This window comes from Xenopus laevis, chromosome 6L, assembly GCF_017654675.1.
Source record: "Xenopus laevis strain J_2021 chromosome 6L, Xenopus_laevis_v10.1, whole genome shotgun sequence".
NCBI classification, from domain to species: domain Eukaryota; kingdom Metazoa; phylum Chordata; class Amphibia; order Anura; family Pipidae; genus Xenopus; species Xenopus laevis.
This window is the reverse complement of record NC_054381.1, coordinates 26,497,253-26,511,440: the sequence shown is the minus strand read 5'-3', so window position 1 is coordinate 26,511,440 and position 14,188 is coordinate 26,497,253. Positions and strand designations below refer to the sequence as shown.

General features: G+C 39.5%; 1 protein-coding gene across 1 annotated transcript in view; it reads left to right on the top strand.

Annotated features, from left to right (window-relative positions):
- The window catches only part of mllt10.L (MLLT10, histone lysine methyltransferase DOT1L cofactor L homeolog), a 175,414-nt gene extending 174,614 nt beyond the window's left edge, over window positions 1-800 (top strand). Inside the window, exon 20 of the transcript XR_005961721.1 lies at window positions 58-800. The gene's annotated coding sequence lies outside the window, so the exon portion shown is untranslated. The remainder of the gene's footprint in view (window positions 1-57) is intronic.
- The last annotated feature ends 13,388 nt before the right edge of the window (window positions 801-14,188 follow it).

Below are 14,188 nucleotides of genomic sequence, written 5' to 3'. Positions count from 1 at the left end.
TTCTAATCGGCAGAGGAAAAAAACAATAGAAAATTAATTTATTTTTATATTTTTCAGGGGGAAAAAAATCGTCTTGGATTTTGTACACTCTTTTTGTAGGCGTGGTTCATTTTTCTTATTGGCTTGTGCAAATAATTTAAATGGATGTGAGCATCTGCTTGTTTTGATATACTTGTTAAAAGGGGGAGGGGTTGAGAATAAATCGCAATATACAAAGGCTGGCCATATTACTACACCACACACGCACTGTTTAGGGTATGAAATCACATGAATTGCACCAAATAGCAATATGGCAGCTTCCATGTTCTTCAGTCTTCATTCATCCAATTTATTTTGCTAACTGGGCACCAGCGCTGGATTTAGCCACAAGTTTACATCACACACTTTCTATTTGCTTCCAGGCCTTATTGGCTGTAAACCAAAATGTCGGCTGCATAGACAAGGAGCTGCTTCCAAACTCACGCGTGCAACTTCACTATTGAAACACTGGATTTCACATCTGTCACTCAACAAATCACTGCAGTAAATTACCAAGGATGCACTGAATCCACTTATTTTAGGATTCGGACGAATCCTGAATCCTTTTTGAAAGATTCAGCCGAATACCGAACTGAATCCGAACCCTAATCTGCATATGTAAATTAGGGGAAGAAGGAAGAAAGCAAAACGTGCATGGGTAAAAAAAAATTGATTTCCTCGTCTGTACGATGAAAAATCATGTGATTTTTTTTTACATTCTGATTTGATTCAGCCAGGCACTTGGTTTAGACTGAATCCTGCTGAAAAAGACAGAACCCCGAAAGGAATCCTGAATTCAGTGCATCCCTACTAAATACACAGTAAGGGGGTTATTTATCAAGCTCCAAATATCCGAACTTCTAATAATTCATAGTTTTCAGAGCAAAAAAAAAAAACAAGAATTTTTCAAGATTTGTTAAAGTCTGATGGTCTGAAAAACTCTGAATCTGAAACCCCGGCATCTAAAATGACAGTGTTACGCAATATGTTGGCGCTATATAAATACATGTTAATAATAATAAAAGCTCTCGAGGTCCTGTATAAATCAACAGGGACGGTCCCAGTGTCTGCGCTGATGTCCGTACTGATATCCAATGATTTTGGGATTTCGCAGAAAAAAACTTAGTTTTTTGGAAAACTCTGAACAATTCGGCGAAAGCCCAAAGTTTTACGTGACACTATTTTATCTGGCTTTTTTCGTCATAAATAAGGTCCATTCGGAAATTTGGAGTTGCTTGAAGTTTGATATTTGAAATTCAGAGATAAATTCGGACCTTGATAAATAACCCCTTAAATCTTAATAAAAACCTTCCATTCCACATCTTCCTGCTGAATGAATACTAAAAAAAAATGACTGTTGTTGGTTTTATTCATTGCCAGTGATTAGTCGTTTTATGAAATAAATAAATATATAAATATGTATTTATTTAGGGAGACCAACTTGTTTGCAAAAAGATATTTAAAATTCACCAACATGTGCAAGTAATAAGAGTCCTATGAAAATCTAATTCTAATGTCTCTCACATTTGCTGGGGCTACTGCTTCTTACAATGTATGTTTTTCTTTTCATTTTAACTTTTTGTTTTAAGGATTTGGAGGTGGGGTGAAATGTGATTTGTTTTCAATCAAAATCTTAGCCATGCAATAAAAAAAGAACTAACTACACTGGTGTTAAACATTAAAATTATTTGTATTATGTGTTAAAATCACAAAATCATTGTTCAGAAATAAAGGCGACTTCAAGGGCAACTGAACTCACCCATGTATGACCCCTAGACTGGGTGGCCCAAATGCAAGATGGCTACTTAGGATTGAACGTTTGTAGCAAGTGCCAATCTGTTCATATGATGTTGCCAGGGTTTATGACATCACTGTGGGGGACAGGTGACATCACGGAAGAGAGAGATTGGAAGGTGTAAGTCTGTCTGTACAGCCAGTTGTGGAACTGATACAACAAGACTTTTATTGTGCAGCTGGCAACTTTTAGTGGCTGATTTACTAATGCTTCAGCTTCTGGACTCAATCATTTGGTTTCTAAAACTACACGTGAGTTCCTAAAGTTACGTGTGATTTCTGCATCCGAATCCCCCCCCCCCCCCGGCAAGAAAATAAAAGCTCTGCAGTTTTAGGTGCCAAGCTTTTTTTTGATAAACGACCAGCAACAAGCCGAGGTATTCAGATACAGAAACCATGCGTGATTAATAGGGATGCACCAAATCCACTTTTTTGGATTCAGTTGAACCCCTGAATCCTTCGTGAAAGGTTCGGCCAAATCGGAACCCTAATTTGCATCTGCAAATCAGTGAGGGGGAGAGAAATAGAGCCGCGCACAAAGTCCTTGTTATGTGACAAAAAGTCACATGATATTAAGAATTTGGATTCAGTTCGGCCAGGCACAAGTAATCGGCCGAATCCTAATCCTGCTGAGAATGGCTGAATGCTGGCCGAATACCGAACCGAATCCTGGATTTTCAGATTTGGACTTTTTCCATATTTGGGGTTAATTCCCGAAAAAAAACACACAAACACACACTTCATCCAGTTTATATTTGATACTGCACCCAGGCATATTTAACCATCATAGACGATAGTGCCGGTTTCAAAATGGACAATTTATATATACAGTGTATATATATATATATACACACCCCCTTAGTGTTGGCTCAATTGCAGCTTCTTCAGCTCCTTCCTTAAAGGAATTGTTCAGTGTAAAAATAAAAACTGGGTAAATAAATAGGCTGTGCAAAATAAAAAATGTTTCTAATATAGTTAGTTAGCCAAAAATGTAATGTATAAAGGCTGGAGTGATTTCATGTATAACATGTCAGTCAGGACTCTACTTCCTGCTTTTCAGCTCTCTTGGTTTACACTGACTTGTTACCGTGGTTACCAGGCAGTAACCAATCAGAGACTTGAGGTGGGGTCACATGGGTCATTTCTGTTGCTTTTGAATCTGAGCTGAATGCTGAGGATCAATTACAAACTCACTGAACAGAAATGTACCATGTGACCCCCCTTCAAGTCGCTGACTAACTCAGAGTTATAGAGCTAAAAAGCAGGAAGTTGGATTCTGGCTGTTTTATTAGACATCTGTTCACTCCAGCCTTTATACATTACATTATTGGCTAACTAACTATATTAGAAACATTTTTTATTTTGCACAGCCTATCTACCCAGTTTTTATTTTCACACTGAACTGTTCCTTTAAAGCTCCAACCCCATTTTCTAACCTGAGCTCTATTTAACTGTGAAGCTGGTCATAGGGGTGTCTACTACACATGCACTTGCTGCCTCTGCTCCAATGAAAATCAATCAGAGGTGCAGTAGAAACCCCCTTCCACCATCTTCACAGATAGAGAGAAGGAGATCTCAGAAAAGGGGTCAAGGCTTCACACTAGACATGGAAGGGGCTGTAGCTGAGCTGCTTGTCATTTAGAAACCACAAGAGAATGAAAGCAGAAGGTATGTTGTTCTGGGGGTGTTTTTAGTATTTTTAGGAATGTTTGGATAAAAGTCTTATCCTTTAATATACTGTAAACCAGATTGGAGGGTATCTTTGTGCAATGGTTTCTTTAACTCCAAAAATTGCAAATGGCACCAAGTTACTTCAAATGATCATCACAAGATTGGTTTCATATATGGGAGCAACACAAGCATGACAATGATCCTGAAGGTGCCAAATAAGGGTTGTGATTGGCTATTTGGTAGCCCCTATGTGAACTGGCAGCCAACAGGAGGCTCTATTTGGCTTCACCTGGTTTTATACAACCAAAAGTTGTCTCCAAGCCTGGAATTCAAAAATAAGCCCCTGCTTTGAGGCCATCGGGGGCAACATCCAAGAGGTTGGTGTGAAACATTTTGTTCCTGAGCTACTGGTTGGAGATCACGGGTCTAGATAGTGGGAGGTGAACATGACTCAATGACCCACCAGCAACTGGGAAAACATGAAATGTAGTAGAAACGCAACATGAGTTTGTGCTGCACTTCCTCCATGCATGAGACAAAAAGAATTGCAGAATTGCCCTCGTGACTTGAATCAGTGCTAAATGTTTGCTCAATACAAAATAAGGACTCAATTAATGGAGAAGGAAAGGCTAATATTTAGTAAGCTTTATCAGAAATGTCTATATAAATACACCAGTAACCATCAAAGTAATGCTGCTCTGAGTCCTCTGTCAAAAGAAAAAACACATTTCTTTCCTTCTATTGTGTACACATGGGCTTCTGTATCAGACTTACTGCCTTCAGCTTAAACCTCCAGGGCTAGGGCTTGAGCATGCTCAGTTTGATCCTCTTCCTGATGTAATCTGAGCTGAGCTATGAGTGAGCAGGAGAGACTCAGGCAGGAAGTGATGTCACAACACGCTAATATGGCAGCTGCTATCCTAAACAAACAGAGAAAGCTTCTAGAGCTGTTTACTCAGTTATGGTAAAGTATTCTGCAGAATAAATATAGTGTTATAGCTTGTACTATTGTGGCTAATCTATTGGCAATAAACTGCTTTGGTAACTTTCCTTCTCCTTTAAAACAACCCCAGTCATCCTGCACTGACAAGCAAAATATTTTCCAGGTAAGAAAATCATTTTCTCTTCAAATATAGAGCAGAAAAGGGAAAGCAGATTTTAACAATTACAGAAAAATGAAGAATTCAAAATTTAATCCAATCAAAATGAAAATGCCAAATATATAGGAGGGAGCAAAAGCTGTTGAAGTTGTATGAGCCGGCGTGGGAGCCTTCAGTAAATGCTTCTCAGTTCAGCTCTGCCTTTATGATGTGACCGGGACATCGATTTTACTTTTTTTTTATGACAGATTTCACAATAAGCAGCGCAATTGGTCTCCCCATGTGTGAGATAGATTTAAAAGCAGCAGATGAAAGTGTCCCATATTTTATTCCTACATGCAAAGAGCAGGAATCATTGGCCGACCATTAGCAGCACCTTATTAATCACAGCGCTGGCAGCTCCAGCATTGCACCATCACATTTACACCGAGGCATCAACATCTGGCCTTCAACTGAGCACCAAACGGCTGAAACGCACTTCTTTCTCGTAGACTGGATCTCGGCAAACAATCATATCTGAACTGTTGGTTGTTTTACAGATCAGATTTCATTGCTCTGGAAATGAAGAAGATTTGAACCCAGTAGTTGTGTTAATAACAGAAGCTTCTTATCATACAGTTTTCATTCTGGGCTGCCGTGTTACTAATTGGCACAATAAGAATCATCAAATCCATCTGTAATTTGTATTAATCTCAGATTACAGCATCTTTGTGTAAACAACCAGTGATTAACAGGGAAAACATTTCTAAATACCCGTCAAATAAGTCTTTGTTCCCTACAGACCAACATGGTGATTCTCATGGAGAGCATCGTCAGAATAACAATGAAATGATACGAGTCTCTGTGCTAGAAACCACCTGCGGAATTATTCTAATTGCAGACAAGGACAGCAGAACCTTCAGAACTTTTGGGGATCATAAAAAGATATTGGGGCTCAGTTATAAACTCTTCGCAAATATCCTCATAAATAACCCATAGCAACTGATCAGCGATAAGCTTTTTTTTTAGTCAATTGCAGGTCGAACAATGAGAGTATTTGTTTACCATCAATAACTGCCCAGGTGCAAATTAGCTCAGTGTTTATAAATGTGTTTACAAATGACTCCCAGTTAGCAATGGGGCAACTCCAGACCACTAAGGAGGAAATGTATTAATGGTCTTGTTCACCTTTAAATTAACTTCTAGTATCATGTAGCGAGTGATATTCTCAGACAATTTGCAATTGGTTTATTTGTGGGTTTTGACTTATTTAGCTTTTTATTCTTCAGCTCTGCAATTTGAGCAATCTGGTTGCTATGATCTAAATGACCCTAGTAACCATGCACTGATTTGAATAAGAGACTGGTATATGAATAGGCGAGGGTCTGAATTTAGTTGAGTAATAAAAAGATGCAATAACAATACATTTGTAGCCTTACAGAGCATTTGTTTTTTAGATGGGGTCAGTGACCCCCAATTGAAAGCTGGGAAGAGTCAGAAGAAAGCAAAGAATTCAAAAACCTATAAAAAAAATAAACCGTGAAGTCGAATTGAAAAGTTACTTAGAATTGGCCATTCTATAACCTATTACAAGTGAACTTGAAGGCAATCACCCCTTTCAAATTCTGTTTTTTTTTCAGCAATTAGGGCTCTTACATACAGGTGGTTTTCGTCTGTGAGTCCAGCCCCCTTCACAATAATTGAGTGCGTCTACTACTGCGCTCCCCTGCGGCTGAACAGAAGAAAACGTAACGCAGGAGTAAACGCACTCAATTATTGTGAATGGGGCTGTTCTCACACAGACGCTGTGTCCCACCTGCGTTTGGTGCTACTGTGTAAATACAGCCCCATACACAATAATTGAGTGCGTCTACTCCTGCGGCTGAACAGAAGAAAGTGCAACGCAGGGAAGCGCAGGAAAAACCGCCCGTGTGTAAGAGCCATTAGTGATCTTAAATATATTCAAGTTTTCCGACTCTCTAATTATCAAGATGTGTCAAAGGGAAAAAAAATGAAAGAAAAAGGTCAAAAAGTTGCTGTGTTTGTACATAAGTTTGTAGGAAATATACTTGAAGCATTTACGCAATCATTAGACACATGGATTTGGGCTCAGTATAATTATTGTATTTTTGTGGCTTTGCCCTTGAAGGGAACCAGTATAAAAGCAAATTAGCTACGAACGCTCCATGTCATGAAGAAGCCTGGGCAGATAGTGCTGAGAATTAGAAGGGCGATGCTCTAATGTAAATGAAAGATACAGACTGATAAAAAGGGAACAATCCTAGTGATATTGTTAATTAAAGTGACCAGTCACCAGAGCAGAGATAGAAGTTCCCAACACACAGGTAACGGCAAACAAAGGGCAATTACTTAGTATGTCACGAGCCTGACGTGCAGGAGCAGCTGTAAATAGGAGCTTTGATTAAAAAGCCCAGTGACAAGAGACAAAATGGATGAGTAGCACAATAACCTGCTTCGATGTTGCCCCAAAGAAAGAAATATTGCTTAGTAATTGTTAGGATTTATGGTCGGATCCTTTGTCTTTAAAAGCAATATGTTATTGTACTTGTGTCTCACTGCCGCTTGTATATTATGTACTTGTGTGAATGTGTCGGACACACAGCCGGGAGACAGGCAAAGAAATGGAATGCAGAGAACCCAGTGTTTATGAGGAATTGCCCCTTATTCACCAACAGACCAATCACCCCACAACCTGCAGAAGAAGCTCCCCTGGGAACAGCGATCAGCAAACAAATTAATAAATAATGTTTCTATTGGAAGACTGGGGCTCTCTGTTGCTGCTTCCATATAAAACACATCTTGGATTGATCAATTACTAAAACCATGTCTTGTATAAGTAATTCAAAAAACAACTGGACCTGCTGAGTAATTATTGAAGACGTTTCACTACTCATCCGAGCAGCTTTTACAATGTGCCATTGTGATTGGATTAGTGGAAAAGTTTATATGCCGAAGAAGCTGCTCGGATGAATCGTGATATGTTTTCAATGATTACTCAGCAAGTCCAGTTGTATTAGAATTACTTATACTAGGGGGCCCATTTACTTAGGAAAAATAGTTGAATTTCGAATGGTCGAATATGGCTACTTCGACCATCGAATGGGCTACTTCAACCTTCGACTACAACCTTCGACTTCGAATCAAACGACCATCGTTCAACTATTCGACCATTCAATAGTTGAAGTACTGTCTCTTTAAAAAATTCTTCGACCTCCTAGTTCACCGCCTAAAACCTACCGAGGCCAATGTTATGGGGAAGGTCCCCATAGGCTTCCTAACAATTTTCTGATCGAAGGAAAATCCTTTGATCAATGGATTAAAATCCTTCAAATCGTTCAATTCGAAGGATTTAATCCTTAAATATTAAATATTCCTTCGATCGTAGGAATAGCGGTAAATCCTTCGACTTCGAAGTCGAAGGATTTTACTTAGACAGTCGGATATCGAGGGTTAATTAACCCTCAATATTCGACCCTAAGTAAATGTGCCCCTAGATATACCATGACCTGGAGGAATGAAAACATATATTTGCACAATGATACATAAGCAGATTTGGTTACGCCTGGGCAAGATGTAAATTCATGTTTTTAGTAAGTTTATAATGAACAAAGTGTGTTTTATATGAGAGCAGCAGAGGTCAGATCCATTGTTCTGTTTTCTTTCAGTGGAAAAAATGATCATATTCTGCTCAGGCCCAAGAAGTTCATTAAATGGGTTGTTCAACTTTAAAATACATTTTGGTAAGACGGCAGCAATATTCTGAGACATTTGGCAGTTGGTTTTAATTTCTATTATTTGTGTTTTTGGTGTTATTTACTTTTTTATTCAGCAGCTCTCCATTTTGCAATTTCAGCAGTCTGGTTGCAGATGTGTTTATTTGCTCTCAAACCTGTGTTTAAACCTGAGTTAAATGCAGAAATAAAATGCCGGTGTGTAAAAGCTCCAACATATTCTCTGCTGTCAGGTAACAATTTGGTGTCTGCTAAAAGGAAAAGCAAAAATCACTTATTAGAATTGAGCAGAGACATCTGGTTCAGGTCTGTGGCATCACCTGGAGTCTATAAAACAAAGATAACAGAGGCAATGGCTAAAAGTCTCCCAAAAAACCATGAAACGTTGCTGCCACCAATTACACGACAATGAACTCGTTTTGCCTTTGGCTGGAGCTGTAACTTTGGGACAGCGGGTTTGATTGGCAGCCAGGAGCTAAAGCTAAAAACTGCACAAGAAATGCACAAAAAGAGACCTCAGGCTGCAGAAACCTGTAGTGAATGGAAATGGCTCCGTTGGAGAACTAACTGCACAAATAGTTGCCAGGAGCCAAATCTAATAATAAGCAACAATGACAAGTCACCAACATTGACTATAAGAAATCGCTCTTCACTATCTGGGCTTTACAAATGCCAGGGAACACCTGCCCGAATTCTCAATACTCACTGTAAGGTTTAGTGAAGGAAGTATAATGGGCTGAGGCTCCTGGTTGTAGTAAAAACAATACGTATTAGTCTCCAGCTGTGAAGAGGCTGTTATAGAAGGAAAGGTATTTTATTGGCCTTGGTTTCAGAACGAGACGTTGGGCAGGCAGGTGGCAGATTTAAGGTGGCCATAAACGTTACAATTACGATCTTTCCTGGAAAAGAAAGATTGTTCGTTTTAATACACACGTGTAGAGCTAACCCGTCGGATAAACAGGTCAAAACAATAGAATTCTACCTGTACCTGACGATTCAGCACTAACAATGGCTGATGTTTGAGTTACTTCAAAGGCGCCCAATCAAAATTTCCCGTCCAGCCATCGACCATTCGACCGATATCCAAGTCTTCTGCTGATATCGGGCAGCTCATTTACCACCATAAACGCACCGAATATCGTACAAAAGTCATAAAAGGTAAATTTAAAGGGAAATCCATCAGTTTCATCATTAGGTAGGTCTCTATCATGGCTCCATCAATCATGTTCACAGCAGAGATCTGACAAATCGATCATTTTTTAATTCAGGCTTATACCCAGTATTAACCAAGATTTGTCAAAATACCCCAAATCTACAGAAGAACAAGATTAGCCTGGGATTTACTGTATTTACCACTGAAATGTGAATACAGCTCTGTGAGTTCAGATTTGCCTGAAGGAAGCGTTTCCTTGTTGTGGGGTTTTGGCAGAAGCAGAAGGAATTCTAAGGGGAAATATTGGCCAATAACCAAGTGTTAGGGATCCAGTGACCATTTATTAGGGGTTGGGGGATCAGATTTCTTTTGCTGCTGTAAAAAGTATTCTCCATTCTTGTCTTTGTATGGAAGCTCATGCCTTTAATGTGGAGACACGATGCTCCCTGTCACTGATCCTGGTCGTCTCTGGCAAGGGGACAGTCACCAACAGAAGGGAAAGATAAAAGAAAGTTTAGGGACAGAGATGGAGACAACAATAAGATGAAAGGCAAGACAGAATCTGCAGGCAGAGACAATGACACCTATAGAAGCTGGGGCATCAGAACAGACAGGAAAAATAATCAATGTTTCATTTTTCAATATTTTTTTATTGGCATTTATAAGAATAAACCACCAGAGTAACAGAAATGCAACACACAAGATCTTATCACACGTCAGTGGCTAAACATGTAGTTCAATTTGTATTGGTCAGTAGGAAAATCAGCCTACATGAGCCTACACAGAATATTAAAGGAGAACTAAACCCTAATAATAAATGTGGCTGAAAATGCCATATTTTATATACTGAATGTATTGCACCAGCCTAAAGTTTCAGCTTGTCAATAGCAGCAATGATCCAGGACTTCAAACTTGTCACAGGGGGTCACCATCTTGGAAAGTGTCTGTGACACTCACATGCTCAGTGGGCTCTGAGCAGCTGTTGAGAAGCTAAGCTTAGGGGTCGTCACTAATTATCCAGCAGAAAATGATGTTGGTCTGTAATATAAGCTGATGCTACAGGGCTGATTATTAAATTCTGATGCTAATTGCACTGGTTTCTGTGCTGCCATATAGTAATTATCTGTATTAATTAGTAATCAGCCTTATATTGTGACATTTCTATTCTATGTGTACTGTATAGTGTGAGTGGGTCCCTAAGCTCAGTAAGTGACAGCAGCACAGAGCATGTGCAGTGAATCAGCAGAAAAGAAGATGGGGAGCTACTGGGGCATCTTTGGAGACACAGATCTTTATTGCTAAAGGGCTGTGGTTGCCTTGGGCTGGTACAAAATATAATGTACAACATTTCTAGCTACTTCTTTTAAAGGGTGTAAAGTCCATTTACCTTGGGTTAAGGGAAGTAGCCAGATGAGTAGTGAGAGCTAAATACAGAGCCCACAGCTGTAGATGTGTCACTGCAGGGAGTGTGTGTGGGAAAGACTAGATTCCAATGACAGATTAATGGAATAATACACAGAATAATACACATGGCCAGGCCCGGGGGCAGTTGTGTGGTTATTCTGGCAGTGAAGGGGTGCAGATCATATGACTGTCTCGCTGCTCACAAGTCTCAGGGCAGATAAGAAGTGACAGGACTGCTGATAAAACTTCTTTCAGACCTCGCCTGCAGCATCTCTACATTCTCATTCTGCCTTGAAGGACGTGACCATAATTTGGAGTCACAAGAGATACAAATCTATGGAGGCAAAGTAACACACTGGGAATGGAACACGGAGACCTCAGCTCATCATTTGTCACACGCCCGTCACATATTCACTAGTCACACACTTCTACTTACAACTTCTAAGCGGAAATTGTCACCTTATTTGGGATAAAAAGTTATTTTAAAACACCAAGTAAAACTTTCAATGGGAATTACATATTTTAAAGAATTATTTTTAGGAATTTAATGATGGAATTAACCAAAGTAAACGGTTCATGGTTTTGTGCTTGTGGAATTGACTTGAGGGGGAACCTCCTGTTTAAATTCAGCCTTGGAAAGAATTCTGTGTCCCAAGTTGAGGGCTGGAGAATAGACTCCATTCTTCTTGCTCCATTCTATCTGCTAAGCACCCCTCAATGAGCAACAAGTAAACCGATCCATTCGTGGACATACATATTTACATTCATAGAACTGTTATCTAGAAAACCCCAGGTCCTGAGCATTCTGGATAACAGATCTTTCCATAATTTAAATCTTAAGTCTACTAGAACATCATGTAAACATTAAATAAACCCAATAGGCTGGTTTTGCTTCCAATAAGGATTAATAATATCTTAGTTGGGATCAAGTACAGGTAGGGGACCTATTATCCAGAATGCTCGGGACCTGGGGTTTTCCAGACAATTGTTCTTTATGTAATTTGGATCTTCATGCCTTAAGTCTACTAGAAAATGAAGTAAACATTAAATAAACCCAATAGGCTGGTTTTGCCTCCAATAAGGATTAATTATATCTTAGTTGGGATCAAGTACAAGCTACTGTTTTATTATCACAGAGAAAAAGGCAATTCGTTTTAAAAATTTTGGATAAAATGGAGTCTATGGGAGACGGCCTTTCTGTAATTCAGAGCTTTCTACAAAGAAGGGAGTTGGTTCTGAGAAATAGGATAATAATGAAGCAAATGCATAATCAGCAAATAAGCGGCAGCCAATGAGAGACAAGGAAGGGAGGTGCCAGGCTGAGAAGCTTATCACAAGAGAATATTATGTTTTGGAAAACCCAATAAAAATGTTAAAAATACATAAATAAATAAAAAAAAGAATATTATGGACTCAAATTTTTGCTCAAGTTACTGGAAAGCTACACAAAGATTTAGATACTGAGGGGCGGATTTAACCGAAGTTCGAATTCAACTTTTTACCGCAATTCAAAGTTTTTGCAGCCAAAATCATAAATTTAAAATTCCAAACCTCAAATGATCAAATCTATTAAGAACAAAGGCTAAAAATTTAACTATAAAAAAACTATAAAAAAAACAGGTATCCAAAAGTCCAAAAAGTGTTTCAAATTGCAAATGTAAATCTATTTTTCAATTGAGTTAAATTCAAAATTTAAGGGTATATAAAAGCTGTTTTCTCAGCTTTTATGTGATCATGATTTTGAGATTAGTTTTTTTAATCAATAAGTGCACATTTTTAGCTTTTTTTGAGTTAGTTAAAAATGGGAACATTTCTGAGAAATGTGCCTCCCCGAGTCATAAACATGGAAGAGAATAAATGCTTTGTAGGATTACTTTTTGCTATAATCTCACCAACCTGAAAACATGAATGGGGCACACATTTAAAGGCACGGCGTGAGTATCCAGAGGCTGCACTTTTAAAGGGCACTATATCATGGTCAAATTGTTTCTCCACTGGAGGTGTCAGCTAATGGGCCCCACACTCCAATAATAATCTCAAACATGTCGCTGGCATGTGCTATGCTCGGGGGTTGGGAGCTGCCGGTGCAGAAGCTGGAGCCCTACATGGTTGGCATTGCACTCACCTGGGGAATTTATGAGCAAAATAACTATTGGGAAGAGTCCCCTTTCAAAACAAGATAACAGGTATATGGGAATGTGTATTAACAGTCATTGTTATATAGTCCCAGAAACATTCAATAAATATAATGTAGGAATTAAGTACCACCCTACAATTACAATGCACTACTGTATTTTGGAAGCCCCTTTACAAGATGGCAGCAGAAAGAAATACCAAGGCAGGACAGAGACAGGGCACCATCAGGCTCCACACTAGTAAGTTAATAAGGATCTGCTCCCTCAGGGCCCATCATTATTATCCCACTGCTCAGCAGACTAAAGAATGGGCACTACCAACAAGTAAAATAGGGCCCCAATGAAACAAAAATGTTTTACAGGATCATACGCTTATATTGTCAGGCCCCACCCAATTATGTTAAAACCTCAACTGTCATCTATACAAACTGGACAATTCATCTTCCCAACCAGCAATTTGTATCAATGCCCCCGGTACATACAGTCCCCACACTCCCAACCAGCAGATCCTGAGATCCACATTCCCCCCTGAGGCCCCTGACTGAGTCCCTGGACTTCCATAATGATGGCCCTGCACTGGGGAGTCTGCCTTTAATGAGTCCCCCGGAATTGATCTGCAAAATACACACATTATTCACTGCACTTTAAATTAAAAATATCCACCAGTGCAAGTGCATAAACCATTGGGATAAAAACAGAGATTTTATTAAAACAGGACCAAGTACAAAGGCTAAAGGAGCAGCTGGACGACTGCGACTACTGCACTTAAATGTTTTATTAAAGTTCAGGATGTTTTGTAACCCAAAACCATTCCCACAGATTATAATGTACACACAGTACCTGCTGCTTGTGACATGTGGCAGGGTTTATTGAGAGAGCCGAAAAGAGAGAAGAATGCCGGAGAGAAGAGAGTGCCGAAGAGAGGAGAGTGCCGAAGAGAAAAGAGTGCCGAAGAGAAAAGAGTGCCGAAGAGAAAAGAGTGCCGAAGAGAAAAGAGTGCCGAAGAGAAAAGAGTGCCGAAGAGAAGAGAGTGCCGAAGAGAGGAGAGTGCCGAAGAGAGGAGAGTGCCGAAGAGAGGAGAGTGCCGAAGAGAGGAGAGTGCCGAAGAGAGGAGAGTGCCGAAGAGAGGAGAGTGCAGAAGAGAGGAGAGTGCCGAAGAGAGGAGAGTGCCGAAGAGAGGAG